Source organism: Dama dama, chromosome 9 (genome assembly GCF_033118175.1).
Source record: "Dama dama isolate Ldn47 chromosome 9, ASM3311817v1, whole genome shotgun sequence".
NCBI lineage: Eukaryota > Metazoa > Chordata > Mammalia > Artiodactyla > Cervidae > Dama > Dama dama.
In genome coordinates, this window is record NC_083689.1 from 12,767,243 (window position 1) to 12,788,637 (window position 21,395).

The 21,395-nt window shown below is 40.4% G+C and overlaps 1 pseudogene; it reads right to left on the reverse strand.

Annotated features, from left to right (window-relative positions):
• Nucleotides 1-525: 525 nt before the first annotated feature.
• LOC133061580 (olfactory receptor 7A17-like) overlaps nucleotides 526-21,395 on the reverse strand; it is a 32,840-nt pseudogene continuing 11,970 nt past the window's right edge.

Consider the following 21,395-nt stretch of genomic DNA (forward strand, 5'->3'; position numbering starts at 1 on the left):
CAAGAAGACCAATTAAGGTAGTGATGTGCAAAGAATGATGTTAACAAAAGTGAAAAAGAGTGGTTTCAGGTTTTCCTCTGTTATAAACTTATAAATAGCTATTTATAGAGAAGTTTTCTGGTACATAGGATTTTTACAGCTCATGTCTACTCTTTTAGACAAACAACAAGCAAAAATCCCATGGACAGAGGAGCCTGGCGGGCTACAGTCCATGGGGTCACAAGGAGTCAAACATGTCAGTATGATATATTTCATTTGAGAAGAAATTATTCTTAAGAAATCCCTTGAGATAAATGGGAATTTTCAAATATTTCACCTCCAATGTTGGGAATACAATTGAGTACAAAAATAAAAAAAGGGAAAAAACTCTTGGATATCAGAGATGCCATAAAAAATAAAAGTGAGTTAAATAAGTTGTATAGAGAAGTTGAAATAGAAACTCCAAGAAAAACAGAAGAGGCATGTTCTACTTTCATAATCTGATCAAAGACTGGCAATATTTGGCTCAGGTTTTGAGATCTGCTATCACAGGCATTTCTCAAGCCCTAGGACAATAGACACTTTTATATTTTCCTTTCCAAAGAGCATTTTCAGACCCCTCTTTAAATCTTTATTTCTCAGACTGTAGATGAAGGGGTTCAGCATAGGTGTGATCACAGTGTACATCACTGAAGCTGTTACGATTGAGTGTGAGCCGTGGGTAGCAGCAGAGCTAAGGTACACTCCTAAACCTGTACAATAAAATAAGGAGACAACTGAGAGGTGAGATGCACAGGTGGAAAATGCTTTATACTTCCCCTGAGATGATGAGATTTCACATATACAGAACATTATCTGAGAATATGAATAAATGATACCAAAGACAGAACCACCAGCCAGGAACACAGCTACAAAATACATCACCATGTTATTGAGAAAAGTGTCAGAACTGGCAAGTTTGATCATTTGATTGAGTTCACAGAAAAAGTGAGGGATTTCTAAGACTGTACAGAAAGACAGCTGCAGCACCATTAAGCTTTCTAACAAGGCATGCAGGAGACTGATGATCCAGGACACCAGCACCATCAGTCCGCAGATCCGGGGGTTCATGATGACCGTGTAGCGCAGGGGGTGACAGATGGCCACGAAGCGGTCATAGGCCATCACGGTGAGGAGGAAGATGTCCAATCCTATAAAGAGTGTGAAAAAATGCATCTGGAAGATGCAGGCTTCATAGGTTATAACTTGGGTCTGGGTGTGGATGTTCCATAGCATCTTTGGGATGGTGGTGGAGGTGAAACCGATATCTACAAAGGATAAGTTGGAGAGGAAGAAGTACATGGGGGTGTGGAGGTGGGAGTCAAAGATGGTGGCCAGGATGATGAGCAGGTTTCCAAATACTGTGATTAGGTACATAGAGAGGAAAAGCCCAAATATGAGGGGCTGCAGTTCTGGATCCTCTGAAAATCCCATAAGAAGAAATTCTGAAACTTTTGTTTGATTCCCTTGTGCCATGTGGTGGAGGTGACTAACAGAAAAGGGGAAAATAGCACAACTAATTTTCACACAAATGTACATTAGTCACATTGCAAGTGCTTCCATTTGAAGTTTCCCATTAGGAAATTAATTTCAATATTTGTTCATGGATTTGGTCCACTTTAGAGAAACTCCTGTGTCATCTCTAAGAAGCAAACTTGTGCTTTTCTCATTTTTTTCAAAGATGTCACATATTCGCAGTTTTAATGAGAAATTCTTTCATGCATTTGCAAAATATAAATTGACTTGGGACAATGTTCCAGGTAATGTCTATGCAGGGAGTATAGGGTGTCAAAAAGCAGAAGCTCTCAAAAGCCCATTATGGAGACCATATGTAAGCAAATGAAAATCATATAGCTTGCCAGATGGTGAGAAGTGTTACAAAGAAAACAAAAGCATGTATAAGGGAGAGAGTGAAAAGGGAGTGCTACTTTTTAATGCATGTTTAAGCAAGACCTGTAAAAAATGTGATATTTGAACAGAGGCATAAAGGAAGAAAGAGAGTGGATGAGCATACCTGGCAAGTGTGTGCCTGGCAAGGGGAAATCAAAGTGAAGGCCTGAGGAGGGTGCTTCTTTAAGATGTTCCAGTCTAAAAAAGAAGCCAGGGGGTGAGAGAAATGAGCAGGAGGAAGAGTGAGGAGAGAAAGTGTCAGAAAATATTGAGGAACAAGGTGGTCTCCCTGCTGCTGAAACTTCAAGTCTCAAGGGGTCCTTTGTTGCTGTTATGTATCTTTGGTGCTTTATGAAATTATATATTAAAAACACCTATACAAAAGACAGTTTAAGGAAAAATCAAAACTAAATTTCTAAAAGAAAAGATAATACAGTACTTATAACTTAATAATGACTTCAATTTTGGATTACACAGATATGTGTAATATATAATAATTATATAATTATATATATATATATAAAATAATTCAACAGTTTTTAAAATATGAGATGGAAGCACTATCTGTGTATAATTTCCTTTTAGACAGAAATATATCCATTCAATTCTGCATTTGGAAGAAAATTGACAAAGGTAAAGAGAAACCCCTTTTAAATGGAGATTGAACATTATGCAACTTTTAGAGATAGTTCTAAATTTAAAAGATCTAAGAATAAGATGAGGAAAGTAGTTGAAAGCATGCATAAAGCATGGCTTATTAGCATTGAGTATGAAGAGGAGCATTCATTTTCATTTTTGATTAAGGTAAGGATTTGCAAGTGAAGAATATTTAGGTGAACACAATTGCTTCAGTTAAAAAAAAAAACCAATAATGGAGGGAACATAAAATTGACACAGATTTTACCACAGAAATGTAGAAACTCTCAGACCTTCTGCACAAATATCTGAATGGGCTTCCCAGGTGGTGCTAGTGGTAAAGTCCGTGCCAGCAGATGCAGGAGACCTAAGAGACTTGGGTTTGATCCCTGAGTGGGGAAGCTCCCCTGGAGGAGGGCATGGCAGCCCACTCCAGTATCCTTTCCTGGAGAATCCCATGGACAGAGGAGCCTGGCATGTCAGTCCATGGGGTTGCAGAGTCGGACACTACTGAATCAACTTAGCAGGCAGGCACATAAAGTATCTAAATGGGGAACAGCAAATTGATGATGAAATTTCAATTCTTAGTTTGAAAGAATACAGTAAAAAAAATAGGAATAAAAAACATGCTGGGTCATATGGCAGTTCTATGGTTAGTTTTTTTAAGGAACCTCCATACTGTTTTCCATGATGGCTGCATCAATTTACATTCCCACCAACAGTGCAAGAGGGTTCCCATTCCTCCCCACCCTCTCCAGCATTTATGGTTTGTAGATTTTCAGTGAAGGCCAAGTCCTCATTGTAGTTTTGATTTGCATTTCTCTAGTAATTAGTGATGGCGAGCATCTTTTCATAAGCTGCTCTGTGGAGACTTAAATGGGAAGGAAATCCAATAAAGAGGGGATATATGTTTGTATACAACTGACTTACTTTGCCGTACAGCAGAAACTAACACAACTAGACTTCAACGAAAATTAAAAACAAAACAAAAAACTTACCAAACATGCTGAAATTCACTATCTAGAACAAAGGACGTGAACAGGCAATTTTCCTTTATTTTTTGTATGATCACACTTATATGAAATGTCCAGAGTACGCTAATCTATAGAGAAAGTAGATTAGTGGTTGCTGGGGGCCAGAAAAAAAAAAAAAGAGGCAGAGGGTGTGACTCTAATGATGTGGGGTTCCTTTGGGAAGTGATAAAAATGTTCTAGAGTTAGACAACAGTAATCAATACACAACTTTGTAAATGTTAAAGGCCCCTTAAACATACACATTAAAATAGTGAGTTATGTAGTGTCATATCTGACTCTTTGTGACCCCATGGACTATAGACTGCCAGGTTCCTCTCCCCTTGGAATTCTCCAGGCAAGACTACTGGATTGGGTAGCCATTCTCTTCTCCAGGGGATCTCCAGGGGATCCCTGACTCAGGGATCGAACTCGGGTCTCCTGCATTGCAGGCAGATTCTTTACTATCTGAGCCACCAGGGAAGCCCCCATTATGTAAACTATGTTCCAGCAAAGGTGTTATTGAAAAAAAAAAAAAGAATACAAAGTTTTAAAAATAATTTTTATCTGAAATTTACCCCCAATATTAACATCTTTGGTTGAGTAGATGAAGTAAAATTGTGTTAAACTTCTTACATATTCATATTTCCCTTACAATTTTGACATTTGGAAGAGTAAAGAAAGCTTTGGTAAAACATAAAGACAATAAGAAGATTATAAAGTTAAAAAAAGAAAAGAAAAGAAAAGAAAGGCAACAGGACAGTATAGAAAACTTCTTCCAAAAGCAGAACAAAAATTACATTAAAAAAAGGGCAAAACAAATATGCCAGGGATGTCAGTATATTAAAATCAATTTAATTTCCCCACTAGAGGCAAAAATTCTCAAGTTGGGCCAAGTCAAAACCCAAATAACTATTTGTTGTTCATCATTATAAAGGCCCAATATTCAAATAGAAATGAAGTGAATTTAATGAAAAGCAGGGGATTTTATTTATTTGCTTATTTTTTAGTCACAAATATTTTATTTTTTTCACTCAGGAATTCAGTTCAGTTTCACTGGGGACACACTCTACCTTCACAACACCTTGGTGCTCAGTCATGTCTGACTCTTTGCGACCCCATGGACGGGAGCCCGCCAGGCTCCTCTGTCCATGAGGTTTCCCAGGGAAGAGTACTGGAGTGGGTTGCCATTTCCTTCTCCAGGGGATCTTCCCCACCCAGGGATTAAACCCACATCTCATTGCAGGTGGGTTCTTTACCACTAGTGCCACCTGGGAAGCCCCTAACAACATCTCAACATCTTGAAATTGAAAGTGAAAGTTAGTCGCTCTGTCTTTCCAACTTTTTGCAACCCCATGGACTATCCTGCCAGGCTCCTCTGTCAGTGGACTTCTCCAGGCAAAAGTACTGAGTGGGTTGCCATTACCTTCCCTAGGGGATCTTCCTGACGTAGGGATTGAACCTGGGTCTCATGCATTGCAGGCAGACTCTTCTACCATGTGAGCCAAGAGGGAAGCCCTAACAACTTCTTAACTACATGTAACCTAATGTCTTTAGTCTTTTATCTTGCCCTGAATAAAGCTCAGTATTGCAAAAGAACACAGGGCACCCAAAGCCGGTGCTCTGGGACAACCCAGAGGGACAGAGTGGAGTGGGAGGTGGGGGGGCTCAGGATGGGGTATATATAAATACTGGTGGCCGATTCATGTTGATGTATGGTAAAACCCACCACAATACTGTAAAGCAGTTATCTGCCAATTAAATAAATTTAAAAAAGTAAAAAAAAAAAAAAAAAAGCAAACCCACAAAAACACCTGTTTTTGGATGTGGACCATTTTGAAAGTCGTTTATTAAATTTGTTACAGCATTGCTTTTGTTTTATGTTTTGATTTTTTGGCCACAAGGCATGTAGAATCCTAGCTCCCTGACCAGGGATCAAACTCACACCTGGGCATTGGAAGGCAAAGTCTTAACCAGAGGACTGCCAGAAGTCTCAAAGAAGCACTTTTAAATAGGGCTATATATTGGGGTGAAAAATGCCCCCTTCTCCTCTCCACCTCCCTGCCAAAGATGTCTACTTCTTAATCCATGGATTGAACAGACAATTTTATTTTACTTTTTAAAATCTTTTTATTTTGTATTGGAGTATAGCTGATTAACAAATTTGTTATAGTTTCAGGTGGACAGTGAAGGGACTCAGCCATATATATATACCTGTGTCCATTCTTCCCCAAATTCCCTTACCATCCAGGCTGCCACATCACATTGAGCAGATTTCCCTGAACAGGCAATTTTAAATCCAGAAATTAACAGGCTAACTGATCTGGAAATACATTCAGCCTTACAGTGAGTGAATTCATTGCAAATTAAGCTCTAGCTTACCCATTTATGGGCGTCTCTAGTGGTTCAGATGGTAAAGAATCTGCCTGAAATGTAGGAGACCCAGGTTTGATCCCTGAGTTGGGTAGATCCCCTGAAGAAGGGAATGGCAACCCACTCCAGTATTCTTGCCTGGGGAATCCCACAGAGGAGCCTGGCGGACCCCGGTCCATGGGGTCACAGAGTTGGACATGACTGATCGACTAACACTTTCACTTTTGCACTACCCAATTATGAGCTTCCCAGGTGGTGCTAGGTAAAGACTCTGCCTACCAATGTAGGAGATGCAAGAGACAGGTTTGATCCCTGAGTCGGGAAGATCCCCATTAGGAGGGAATGGCAATCTACTCCAGTATTCTTGCTGGGTCACAGAGTGTTGCATGTGACTAAACACTACCCATTTACATGTAATAAATTAAAAAAAATATTTGAATATTAAGAGGGAGGAGATACTTAGAAATGTGTGTCTCATGAACTGCTATTGCAGGGAAATGTTTGCCAGCATTCCTTGGTCTGGATCTTACTCATCATAGTCAAATATGCCCCTTCTTAAAAAATACCCTACATCACTTTACATTCCTCCACAGCTAATACCCTATATCTTTACTCCAGTTAATCACAAAGTTCCTTGGATTTCGGTTCTATTTCTACTGGAAGCATCTTATACCTCTTATTCCTTCTCCAAATTGAGTCATTTAATGGTCAACATTGACCCTTGCATTAATGAGTTCAATATTCACTACTATTTTGGGCATCACAAATTAAAATGTTAATCAATCATGGCAAACAAACAACTTCAGTGGTCTTGGCTCTGGGCTAGTCTGGGCTGGCTCTCAGGTGAACTCAGGTAAATGTTCTTGGCTGCAGTTCTGGTTGATATCCTGCAGGGTTTACTGGGCTCTTGGACTCACCTGGGTGGGGTCTCTGAGAGGAAGGTTGCATATAGACATCCAAGTTCCTCTTGGATGGTTCATGGTGAAGAAAGATGCTCTGCTTCCAGACAAGAGAGTGGGATGCAGTCAAGCATTGGTCCTCTGGGCAGAGTTATGAGTCCACAATCTACAGTCACGTCTTCTCCATCCGAAGGACCCACAGGTTGAGGGATGCAGCAGAGGAGATATTTACAGCTCCCTGTGTTTCCTCATTAGCACATTTCCCTCCTGTTACACCAGCCTCTAATAATTAATTTTCCTGTGGGACACTGATCTGGTCTGGACAGATAAGAGAATTTTTCCACTCATTCTCTGTGTGGAGACAATGTTAAAAGCCAGTTGAATTCATTCAGTGATTATTTTTCCTTTTCCATGATCTTTCCTGTCTTTTTAGGAGAACAAACCTTAAATAGCAGCATCTTTTCACAAGTCTGAGTTCAAGTTTTCTCGAGTCTCAGAGAGGATACTGTCTTGATTAGGTTCCTAATCAAAACATTGGTAGGTCAGAGCTCCTCATATCCCTTGAAAAATTACTCTTCCCATCTTCAATAAGTTGGATAACTTTGTTATTTTAATATAAAACCTTGGGCAGAACTTTCCTGATGGTCCTGTGGTTAAGAATCTGCATAAGTACTGAGCCCATGTGCCTCAACTGTGGAAGCCCGCTCACTCTAGAGCCCATGTTCTGCAACAAGAGAGGCCATTGCAATGAGAAGGCTTCTCACTGCAACTAGAGAAAAAAAAAAAAAAAAAAAAACTTGGGCAGTATGCTGCTTGGATTCGCAACAGTTTTGCCAAAATAATTAGGAGCTTCATACATACAGCATAAGTTAGGGGCTGTCACAGTTAACCTCTCGTTAGAAAATGTTCGTTAAGCTTGAGACATACAGATCTTAGCACTTCATAGGAATGATATGCTTTCGTTTTTAGAAACAAACATTCCATAAGATAGTACTTTACAAAATCCATTTTCCATTGCAGAAATAGGTTTCCTGTGGATGAGTGATTTGCCAGTTATAATCCAAGTTAGGGTACGTGGCCTTTATTGGAATTCTGCCAGTTTGTTTCTACCTTTCAAACTCTGGGCCAGTGGTTCTCAATCAGACATACCTTTGTCCGGCATGATATCTGGTCATATTGAAGGGATATTGCTAAACATCTATGATGCCCAGGACAGTGCATGTGTGCTGAGTCATTTCAGTCCTGTCCAACCCTATGGCCCATAGCCCTATGTTCAACCCTATGGCCCATAGCCCTCAAGGCTTCTCTGTCCATGGGATTCTTAAGGCAAGAATACTGGAGTGGGCTGCCATGCCCTTCTCCAGCCCAGGGCAGTACCCAGCTCAAATAATGATCCTGTCACAAAAAGTCAACAATGAGAAAGCGAATTAGCCTGTTCTAGACCAACACTTTCTCCACTTCACTGTGCATACCAGTCACCCAGATGCTGGTTCAAATGCAGTTTCTGATTCAGCTTGTCCTGCCTTGTGAGTCAAGAGACTTTGCATTTCTAACAAGATCCTGGATGATGCTGATGAAGCTGGTACTGGACTGTGGCCACTCCATGAGTAAGTCAGGCTGTTTTAGCGTCTTGTACATAGTTTTCCCTACCTCATATTACCTTTGCATGACATTTTGAAGAAAAGTGTATGTATTCATTCCAGAGGCTGTGAAAAGTTTTGTATACAATTCTTCTAAACTTTTTATTTTATTAACAAACAATGTTGTGAACAGCAAAGGGACTCAGCCATACAAATACATGTATCCATTCTCCCCCAACCCCCGCTGCCATCCAGGCTGCCACATAACACTGAGCAGAGTTCCCTGAGCTATACAGTAGGTCCTTGTTGGTTATTCACTTTAAATATGACAGTGTGTACAAGTCCATCCCAAACTCCCTAACTATGCCTTCCCCCCAGCATCCCTCTCCCACATAAAGACATGTATTTTATAATCTATTTCTGTCAGTGACTGTGGTAGGTATTGTGGGCATAGATATGAAGAAGAGAATAAGATTCTAATGAGGAAAATAACATTCAATGCTGAAGAAAGGAATTCATAGGGCCTGGACTCCATCTCAGGCCTGTCCGTGCTGGTCGTGTGCGGCCACCTCTCCAGTGGACTCTGAACTCTGTGCTTAGCGCCTATGGGAACAATAATAGAAGGATAAGACCCCCTCTGGGCAGGGGAACCTTGAAGATCACATCCAGGTTACTCATCGCCTAAGAGGAAACATACCCTAATCACCCCTGCCTCCGGATAGGTCATAAACTTTTTCCGTATCTATCGGGATGTAATCACAGGCTTATTGATTATTAACTGGTTGGAATGTGACCACAGGCTTATTGATTATTAACTGTTTGAACACATAACACGTGAATGATGGGGTTATTGCAGTTGTATTTACCCTTCCTTTGTTTATGTAAGTCTCAAGGAATTTGGGGTGGTGGGTTTGGACACGTACACATGGGGTATAAAAAATTTTCACAAATGCTGGTAGGGGTCCTTGGCTAAGAGGAGACTCTGCCTTGGGCCCGCCGGTGTAATAAACTGCACTCCACTATCTGCATTGTCCTTCTGAGTGAGTTTGTTTCCCGGAAAGCGTGGCTTTAACCAGGCCATATTATAAAACACTGTATGTTGAATTCCAGAATACCAGGAAGAGTAGTTAAGGTAGTGATATACAAAGGAATGAAGTTCACACAAGTGAAATCTGTGGTCAGAGATTTTCCTTCTTTTAAACATATGAGTAGCTATGGGTGCCTAAAGTAGTTTTTTTCCCACAGCACCAGTAAAACTTATGACTATTCTTTTAGTAAAAGAAAAGAGAAAAATACTTGGTACTATGTATTTTATTTGGGGCTTCCTTTGTGACTCAGCTGGTAAAGAACCTGTAATGCAGGAGACCTGGGTTTGATATCTGGGTTGGGAAGATCCCCGGGAGAAGGGAAAGGCTACCCACTCCAGTATTCTGGCTTGGAGAATTCCATGAACTGTTCATGGGGTCGCAAAGGGTGGGACATGACTGAGAGACTTCCAGTATATATTTTATTTGAGACTCAATTGTTCTTAAGGAATCCATCTAGTCATATGAAAAAATGGTAATTCCCTAACTGTTTGGAATTTAGAGGGTAACAGGCAGGAAGGCCAGGGGTCTCCAAATGGAGGAAATAGGCTGCAAGTGCCAGACCTTTTTATCTCTCTTAAGTGGCAGGTGGAAACAAACTGGCAATATTTTTTTTCCCTTTTCTATACAAATTTATTTATTTATTTATTTCTCTATACAAATTTAAAAGGAGGTTTCTCTTAAAATGCTCTGTTGCCATGACACCTGGTTTCACCTGAAGCTAACTATTCTCAAACCTTGAGTTAACCAATACATTATTCTTAAGGAAATGTTTGTCTTAAGCTATGTTAATGTACCCCAGGCTCTGTCTTCAAGTTGGTTCTGCCAAATGGCTCAACCTACTTGACAAACTGGTATGTTATACTCAGATATTGTTCCCCTAATCTATGCAAACAGAACTATTTGTGTGGTAATCTGCCCTTCTACAAGATTTCAAGTCAATCGTTTTATGGCCTGGGATGAATTATCTGGTGCCATTCTGAGTTTTAAGACATTCCTTTCTTTCATTAACAGACTGCTAGTGACTATATAACATCCAGCTAAAGACTAGCAGGGCAGTACCCTTTCTGCCCCTTTCTGATGCCTCTGTCAGAAGCTTTCTCTATCTCCTTTATACTTTAATAAAACTTTATTACACAAAAGCTCTGAGCGATCCAGCCTCGTCTCTGGTCCCAGATTGAATTCGTCTCCTCCGGAGGCCAAGAATCCTGGCGTCTTATCGTTCAGCAACAACCTTTCAGAATCAAGTTTGAGAATACATTTGAGAGAATGGGAAGACCACAAAATGGGAAAACTCTTGAATATGAGACAGATCACAAGATTTAATGAAGTGAGTTACACAAACTGTACAGAGGAGTTGAAATCAAAGAAATGAAAATGCAAGAAAATAAACAGAAGGAGCAAGCTGTACTTCCTCAATCTGATTAATCTGAAAAAAAAAAAAAAAAAGATTCACAGTTTCTGACTCTGGGTCTCTGAATCCTTCAATCTTGTGTCCTTCCTCTGCTGAAGGGGGCTTCCCAGGTGGCCCTCGTGGTAAATTATCCATCTGCCAATGCAGGAGATGCAAAAGACATGGGTTCGATCCCTGGTTCAGGAAGATTCCCTGGAGAAGGAAATGGCAACCCCCTCCAGTATTCTTGCCTGAGAAATCCCCTGGAGAGAGGAGCCTGGCGGGCTATAGTCCAGGGGTTTTCGAAGAGTTGGACATGACTGAGCTAATAAGTACAGCACAGCACATGGGTATTAAATCATAACACTGAATACATTTACCCCACTTTATATACCAAATAATTTTATCCCGCTTTACTTGTCAAATAAGTTTAGTAAGTTACAAAAATGTGTAAAAACACTTTATAAGTCTAAAGAAAATGTTTGGGAGTAAGGAGTATGTGTATTATGTGTGTGTGTGCATTTGTACATCTTCAAATAAACACTCTCACACCCTCATTTGGGCTTCCCTGGTGGCGCAAGTGGTAAAGAATCTGCTTGCCAATGCAGGAGACAAAGGAGACTCGGGTTCAATCCCTGGCTCGGGAAGATACCCTGGAGAAGGAAATGACAATCCACTTCAGTATTTCTTGCTTGGAAAATTTCATGGACTGGGAGGCCTGGCAGGCTAAGTCCATGGAGTTGCAAACAGTTGGGCATGACCGAGCACATACATGCACACACACATACATATGTACAATCATATGTTCATTTGTAGTCCCATCTATAATACTGAAAGAAAACTTGAGAGAAAGTTGGAAAGAATAGAAGTAAAAAAATGAATGTTTGAATTTTCATGGGATTGAAAGAGTGTATAAATTTGAAAATATTTAAATTATAATGGATGATCCTAATTTTAATAGACCTACTTTCCCACATTAATTCCTTAATGGCCTCAAAATAAAACACACATTCCCAATTTTTCAGTGAGAAATTTGTTGTTTCAGTTAACGGGGCAGGATATCTTCAGTTTGACTCTCATTTTCTTCTTCTACTTAACGTAGGGTTTCAACACAAAATGCCATTGCCCAAGGGAAGCTAAATGAGTGAATTGAGAGACTTAAACTTAGTTCTCTCAAACTAAATCGTATATATGTGTTTGATTCCTATTGCTTCTATAACAAACTACCATTTGAGTGGCTTCTAAAAAAAAATTTATATCTTAAATTGTGGAGGGTGGAATCCTGAAAAGGGTCTCACTGGACTAAAATCAAGATATCTTTAGGGCTGTGATGCTACATGATGCTCCATTGGAAAATGCATTTCCTTTTCTATTACAGATTGTAAAGGACACATGCGTATTTTTGCTTAGAGCATGTTCTCCATTTCCAAACCAGCTGTAAAGCATTTTCAAATCTCTCTCTCACTCCAACTTTCTTCCAGTCTTGTCCACATTTATGGAGCAATTATAGCTAATTGAAACAAACATCAAATTGGAGAGAGGTGATGATAATTGTAGTAATCTGATTCTACATTTTCTAATCATCTGTTCTGATATTTGAAGATGATATTCATGATTACTCTGTTGCTCAAGTTTGTTTCATATAACTGTATGAACAAGTGACACCACTTTGGTCCCTTAGAGGTCACATGGAAAAGCTGGAAGATTGTGGATGTTTGCGCAACACCTGTGACCACAAGAGACATGAGACACAGGTTCAATCCCTGGGTCAGGAAGATCCCCTGGAGGAGGGCATGGCAACCCACTCCAGTATTCTTGCCTGGAGAATCCCATAGACAGAGGAGCCTGATGGGCTACAGTCCATGGGGTTGTGAAGAATTGGACATGACTAAAGTGGCTGAGTATGCACACACGTGGACTGTAGCCCACCAGGCTCCTCTGTCCAAGGCACGAATACTGGAGTTGGTTGCCATGCTCTCCTCCAGGGGACTCGTGCTTTGGGTACAAGTTAATCACTAAAGGGATAGTGCCTATGGCTTGAAGTAGACATAATGGCCCATCTCCTGGAACCCTGCCTCCCATGTCTGTGCGTGCGTGCATAGTCACTTCAGTTGTGTCTGACTCTTTGTGACTCTATGGACTGTAGCCCTCCAGGCTCCCCTGTCCATGGGATTCTCCAGTCAAGAAGTGGGTTGCTATGCTCTCCTCCAGGAGATCTTCCTTGCCCAGGGATAGAACCCCCATGTCTGAATCTAAACTAAATTATCTTTGTTTACTTCACAAAAAACATCCTGATAATGTCCACCTGTAAATGGCTTCAGGAAAGAAGAAATGACTACATTCCCTCCAGAGCCTGGGTGGAACTAGGAAACAATTGCAACACCTCATTCCCTTTAACTTTACCTACCCTTTACCACTCTCTTCTATAAAAGAAACAAGCATTCAAACACAGAAAAATGGTTCTTTGAGACACTTGCTTACCATTTTCTTGGTCTGCAGGCTTTCCAAAGAGTCTCTATTGCTTGCTCCAACAACAAGTAAGGGCTTGGAATTGAAAGGTTGTTGCTGAACGATAACACGCCGGGATTCTTGGCCTCCGGAGGAGACGAATTCAATACGGGGACAGAGACGAGGCTGGATCGCTCAGAGCTTTTGTGTAATAAAGTTTTATTAAAGTATAAAGGACATAGAGAAAGCTTCTGACATAGGCATCAGAAGGGGGCAAAAGAGTACCCCCTGCTAGTCTTCAGCTGGATGTTATATAGTCACTCGCAGTCTGTTATTGAAAAGAAAGGAATATCTTAAAACTCAGAATGGCACCAGACAATTTATCCCAGGCCATAAAATGATTGACTTGAATCTTGTAGAAGGGCAGATTACCGTACAAATAGTTTCATTTGCTTAGATTAGGGGAACAATATCTGAGTATAACATACTGGTCTGTCAAGTAGCTTCTGAGCCATTTGGCGGAACTTACAGAGTCTGGGGTAAATGCATACCACATTAACATAGTTTAAGACAAACATTTCCATAAGAAAAATGTATTGGTTAACTCAAGGTTTTGAGAATAGTTAGCTTCAGGTGAAACCAGGTGTCATGGCAACAGAGCATATTAAGAGAAACCTCCTTTTAAATTTGTACAGAGAAGAAAAAAATATCACCAGTTTGTTTCCTCCTGCAGCTTAAGAGAGATAAAAATGTCTGGCACTTGCAGCCTATTTCCTCCATTTGGAGATCCCTGGCCTTCCTGCCTGTTACCCTCTCAGAATCAGCAACAACAAAAGCAACAACAGCAAGTACTCCATATGATCTATTTTATTTGAGAAGAAATTATCTAAAGGGAGGAGCCAAGATGGTGGAGGAGTAGGACGGGGAGACCACTTTCTCTCCTACAAATTCATCAAAAGAATAACTGAACGCAGAGCAAACTTCGCAAAACAACTTCTGATCGCTAGCTGAGGCCATCAGGCGCCCAGAAAAGCAGCCCATTGTCTTCGAAAGGAGGTAGGACAAAATATAAAAGATAAAAAGTGAGACGAAAGAGCTGCGGACGGAGATCCGTCCCGGGAAGTCTTAGGCCGCATTGCTTGGGGTAGGGTCCGGGCCTGAGTGCCCGGAGGACAATCGGAGGGAGCTTCTGTGAGTTGCCAACTTGAACTCTGGGAGACCAAAAGAGGGAGAGTAAATTAACCGGCCCGAACACACTGCCGGCCGTTCGCAGAACAAAGAGACCGAGAAAGTCCAGAGAAGAGCACGCAGTCTGCGGACTGGCCAAGCCCCGCCGGAGGCGGGAGGCAGGGGGGAGGGGAAGGTCGCGGCGAGACACAGGGCGCAGGCACCCGACCAGCGCAGGCGGGGACTGGGGCTGGGGTCGCAGAGGGCAGAAGGCGCGCGCACCCGACTGGCGCCAGCTGAAACTGAGACTGGGTCCGCGGAAGGGAGGGGGCGTGCCACACCTGGGGAGAGTGCGCCCACTGAGCCCCTGGCTGCCTGGACCGCTCTGACGGGGAAGGCACAGAGAGCAGGCGCAGCTTTTCGTTTCGCGCTTTTGTGGAACACCCGAGGGCTGAAACCTCGCGCAGCGCGGGGCGCACTCCATATAGAGCGGCCGGGAGCCTGAGCAGCGCAGATGGAGAAAGCAGCGTCAGCCCCTCCCGGCAGCGTCAGCCCCGCCCCGCAGCGCCAGCCCCTCCCTGCCCCGCAGAGCGACGGAACTAGCTACCTGAATAAGAGTCCACATCCGCCCGCCTGTGTCAGGGCGGAAATGAGGCTCTGAAGAGACCGGCATACAGAAGCCAAATAAACAAAGGGAACCGCTTCAGAAGGGACTGGTGAAACAGATTAAAAACCCTCTAGAAAACACTGACTACACCGGAAAGGGCCTGTAGATATCGAGAAGTGTAAGCTGGAACGAGGAGCTATCTGAAACTGAGCCAAACCCACACTGACCATAACAGCTCCAGAGAAACTCCTAGATATAATTTTACTTTTTTCTCTTTTTTTTTTTTTTCTCTTTTTTTAATTTTTTATTTCTTCTCTTTTATTTTCCTTTAAAATCCCCTATTACTCCCCCATTACTCCTTAACTTTCATTTCCATAGATTTTTATGATTTTTTTTTAATTAGGGAAAAAAAAATTTTTTTTCTTTTTCTTTCTTTTTTCTTTTTTCTTCTTTTTTTTCTTTCCTTTTTCTCTTCTATTTTCTATTTTTCTTTTTCTCTTATTTCTTTTAAAGTCCTCTAGTACTCCTCTACTACTCCTTAATTTTCATTTTCAATACACTATAACCTTACAAAAAAAAAAAAGAAGAGAAGCCCTATTTTTAAATCGAAGATTATTCTCTCCCAATCTTGACTCTCTGTTTTCTACCTCAGAACACCTCTATTTCCTCCTTTCCCCTTCTCTTCCCAATCCGATTCTGTGATTCTTTGTAGGTGACTGGGCTACGGAGAACACTCTGGGAACAGACAGCTGCATAGATCTGTCTCTCTCCTCTTGAGTCCCCTTTTTTCTCCTCCTGCTCATCTCTATCTCCCTCCTCCCTCTCCTCTTCTTCATGTAACTCTGTGAACCTCTCTGGGTGTCCCTAACGGGGGAGAATCTTTTAGCCATTAACATAGAAGTTTTCTTATCAGGGCTGTATAGTTGGAGAAGTCCTGAGACTACAGGAAGAATAAAACTGAAATCCAGAGGCAGGAGACTTAAGCCCAAAACCTGAAAACACCAGAAAACTCCTGACTACATGGAACTTTAAGTAATAAGTGACTGTCCAAAAGCCTTCATACCTACACTGAAACCAACCACCACCCAAGAGCCAATAAGTTTTAGAGCAAGACATACCATGCAAATTCTCCAGCAACGCAGGAACATAGCCCTGAACATCAACATACAGGCTGCCCAAGGTCACACCTAACACATAGACCCATCTCAAAACTCATTACTGGGCACTCCATTGCTCTCCAAAGAGAAGAAATCAAGTTCCACGCACCAGAACACTGACACAAGCTTCCCTAGCCAGGAAACCTTGACAAGCCAATCGTCTAACCCCACCCACTGGGTTAATCCTCCACAATAAAAAGGAACCACAGACCTCCAGAATACAGAAAGCCCACTCCAGATACAGCAATCTAAACAAGATGAAAAGGCAAAGAAATACCCAACAGGTAAAGGAACATGAAAAATGCCCACCAAGTCAAACAAAAGAGGAGGAGATAGGGAATCTACCTGAAAAAGAATTTAGAATAATGCTAATAAAAATGATCCAAAATCTTGAAAACAAAATGGAGTTACAGATAAATAGCCTGGAAACAAAGATTGAAAAGATTCAAGAAATGTTTAATAAAGACCTAGAAGAAATAAAAAAGAGTCAATTACAAATGAACAATGCAATGAATGAGATAAAAAACACTCTGGAGGGAACCAAGAGTAGAATAACGGAGGCAGAAGATAGGATAAGTGAGGTAGAAGATAAAATGGTGGAAATAAATGAAGCAGAGAGGAAAAAAGAAAAAAGGATCAAAAGAAATGAGGACAACCTCAGGGACCTCTGGGACACTGTGAAACGCCCCAACATTCGAATCATAGGAGTCCCAGAAGAAGAAGACAAAAAGAAAGGCCATGAGAAAATACTTGAGGAGATAATAGCTGAAAACTTCCCTAAAATGGGGAAGGAAATAGCCACCCAAGTCCAAGAAACCCAGAGAGTCCCAAACAGGATAAACCCAAGGCGAAACACCCCAAGACACATATTAATCAAATTAACAAAGATCAAACACAAAGAACAAATATTAAAAGCAGCAAGGGAGAAACAACAAATAACACACAAAGGGATTCCCATAAGGATAACAGCTGATCTATCAATAGAAACCCTCCAGGCCAGAAGGGAATGGCAGGACGTTCTGAAAGTAATGAAAGAGAATAACCTACAACCTAGATTATTGTATCCAGCAAGGATCTCATTCAGATATGAAGGAGAATTCAAAAGCTTTACAGATAAACAAAAGCTGAGCGAATTCAGCACCACCAAACCAGCTCTTCAACAAATGCTAAAGGATCTTCTCTAGACAGGAAATGCAGAAAGGTTGTATAAACGTGAACCCAAAACAACAAAGTAAATGGCAACGGGACCACACCTATCAATAATTACCCTAAATGTAAATGGGTTGAATGCCCCAACCAAAAGACAAAGATTGGCTGAATGGATACAAAAACAAGACCCCTATATATGCTGTCTACAAGAGACCCACCTCAAAACAAGAGACACATACAGACTAAAAGTGAAGGGCTGGAAAAAAATATTTCATGCAAACGGAGACCAAAAGAAAGCAGGAGTCGCAATACTCATATCAGATAAAATAGACTTTCAAATAAAGGATGTGAAAAGAGACAAAGAAGGACACTACATAATGATCAAAGGATCAATCCAAGAAGAAGATATAACAATTATAAATATATATGCACCCAACATAGGAGCACCACAATATGTGTGGCAAACACTAACGAGTATGAAAGAGGAAATTAATAGTAACACAATAATAGTGGGAGACTTTAATACCCCACTCACAACTATGGATAGATCAACTAAACAAAAAATTAACAAGGAAACACAAACCTTAAATGACACAATGGACCAGCTAGACCTAATTGATATCTATAGGACATTTCACCCCAAAACAATCAACTTCACCTTTTTCTCAAGTGCACACGGAACATTCTCCGGAATAGATCACATCCTGGGCCATAAATCTGGTCTTGGAAAATTCAAAAAAATTGAAATCATTCCAGTCATCTTTTCTGACCACAGTGCAGTAAGATCAGATCTCAATTACAGGAAAAAAATTGTTAAAACTTCAAACATATGGAGGCTAAATAACACGCTTCTGAATAACCAACAAATCATAGAAGAAATCAAAAAAGAAATCAAAATATGTATAGAAATGAATGAAAATGAAAACACAACAACCCAAAACCTATGGGACACTGTAAAAGCAGTGCTAAGGGGAAGGTTCATAGCATTACAGGCTTACATCAAGAAACAAGAAAAAAGCCAAATAAATAACCTAACTCTACACCTAAAGCAATTAGAGAAGGAAGAAATGAAGAACCCCAGGGTTAGCAGAAGGAAAGAAATCTTAAAAATCAGGGCAGAAATAAATGCAAAAGAAACTAAAGAGACCATAGCAAAAATCAACAAAGCTAAAAGCTGGTTTTTTGAAAAAATAAACAAAATTGACAAACCATTGGCAAGACTCATTAAGAAGCAAAGAGAGAAGAACCAAATTAACAAAATTAGAAATGAAAACGGAGAGATCACAACAGACAACACTGAAATACAAAGGATCATAAGAGACTACTACCAGCAGCTCTATGCCAATAAAATGGACAACTTGGATGAAATGGACAAATTCTTAGAAAAGTACAACTTTCCAAAACTGAATCAGGAAGAAATAGAAGATCTTAACAGACCCATCACAAGCAAGGAAATCGAAACTGTAATCAAAAATCTTCCAGCAAACAAAAGCCCAGGACCAGATGGCTTCACAGCTGAATTCTACCAAAAATTTAGAGAAGAGCTAACACCTATCTTACTCAAACTCTTCCAGAAAATTGCAGATGAAGGTAAGCTTCCAAACTCATTCTATGAGGCCACCATCACCCTAATTCCAAAACCAGACAAAGATGCCACAAAAAAAGAAAACTACAGGCCAATATCACTGATGAACATAGATGCAAAAATCCTTAACAAAATTCTAGCAAACAGAATCCAACAACATATTAAAAAAATCATACACCATGACCAAGTGGGCTTTATCCCAGGAATGCAAGGATTCTTTAGTATCCGCAAATCAATCAATGTAATACACCACATTAACAAATTGAAAGATAAAAACCATATGACTATCTCAATAGATGCAGAGAAAGCCTTTGACAAAATTCAACACTCATTTATGATTAAAACTCTCCAGAAAGCAGGAATAGAAGGAACATACCTCAACATAATAAAAGCTATATATGACAAACCCACAGCAAGCATCACCCTCAATGGTGAAAAATTGGAAGCATTTCCCCTGAAATCAGGAACAAGACAAGGGTGCCCACTCTCACCACTACTATTCAACATAGTATTGGAAGTTCTGGCCACAGCAATCAGAGCAGAAAAAGAAGTAAAAGGAATCCAGATTGGAAAAGAAGAAGTGAAACTCTCACTGTTTGCAGATGACATGATCCTCTACATAGAAAACCCTAAAGACTCTACTAGAAAATTACTAGAGCTAATCAATGAATACAGTAATGTTGCAGGATATAAAATTAACACACAGAAATCCCTTGCATTCCTATATACTAAGAATGAAAAAACAGAAAGAGAAATTAAGGAAACAATACCATTCACCATTGCAACAAAAAGAATAAAATACTTAGGAGTATATCTACCTAAAGAAACAAAAGACCTATACATAGAAAACTATAAAACACTGATGAAAGGAATCAAAGAGGACACAAACAGATGGAGAAACATACCGTGTTCATGGATTGGAAGAATCAGTATTGTCAAAATGGCTATTCTACCCAAAGCTGTCTATAGATTCAGTGCAATCCCTATCAAGCTACCAACGGTATTTTTCACAGAACTAGACCAAAGAATTTCACAATTTGTATGGAAATACAAAAAACCTCGAATAGCCAAAGTAATCTTGAGAAAGAAGAATGGAACTGGAGGAATCAACCTGCCTGACTTCAGACTCTACTACAAAGCCACAGTCATCAAGACAGTATGGTACTGGCACAAAGACAGAAATATAGATCAATGGAACAGAATAGAAAGCCCAGAGATAAATCCACGAACCTATGGACACCTTATCTTTGACAAAGGAGGCAAGGATATACAATGGAAAAAAGACAACCTCCTTAACAAGTGGTGCTGGGAAAACTGGTCCACCACTTGTAAAAGAATGAAACTAGAACACTTTCTAACACCATACACAAAAATAAACTCAAAATGGATTAAAGATCTAAATGTAAGACCAGAAACTATAAAACTCCTAGAGGAGAACAGAGGCAAAACACTGTCCAACATAAATCACAGCAAGATCCTCTATGACCCACCTCCCAGAATATTGGAAATAAAAGCAAGAGTAAACAAATGGGACCTAATGAAACTTAAAAGCTTTTGCACTACAAAGGAAACTATAAGTAAGGTGAAAAGATAGCCCTCAGATTGGGAGAAAATAATAGCAAATGAAGAAACAGACAAAGGATTAATCTCAAAAATATACAAGCAACTCCTGCAGCTCAATTCCAGAAAAATAAATGACCCAATCAAAAAATGGGCCAAAGAACTAAACAGACATTTCTCCAAAGAAGACATACAGATGGCTAACAAACACATGAAAAGATGCTCAACATCACTCATTATTAGAGAAATGCAAATCAAAACCACAATGAGGTACCATTACACGCCAGTCAGGATGGCTGTTATCCAAAAGTCTACAAGCAATAAATGCTGGAGAGGGTGTGGAGAAAAGGGAACCCTCTTACACTGTTGGTGGGAATGCAAACTAGTACAGCCGCTATGGAAAACAGTGTGGAGATTTCTTAAAAAACTGGAAATAGAACTGCCATATGACCCAGCAATCCCACTTCTGGGCATACACACTGAGGAAACCAGATCTGAAAGAGACACGTGCACCCCAATGTTCATCGCAGCACTGTTTATAATAGCCAGGACATGGAAGCAACCTAGATGCCCATCAGCAGATGAATGGATAAGGAAGCTGTGGTACATATACACCATGGAATATTACTCAGCCATTAAAAAGAATTCATTTGAACCAGTCCTAATGAGATGGATGAAGCTGGAGCCCCTTATACAGAGTGAAGTAAGCCAGAAAGATAAAGAACATTACAGCATACTATCACATATATATGGAATTTAGAAAGATGGTACGATAACCCTATATGCAGAACAGAAAAAGAGACACAGAAATACAGAACAGACTTTTGAACTCTGTGGG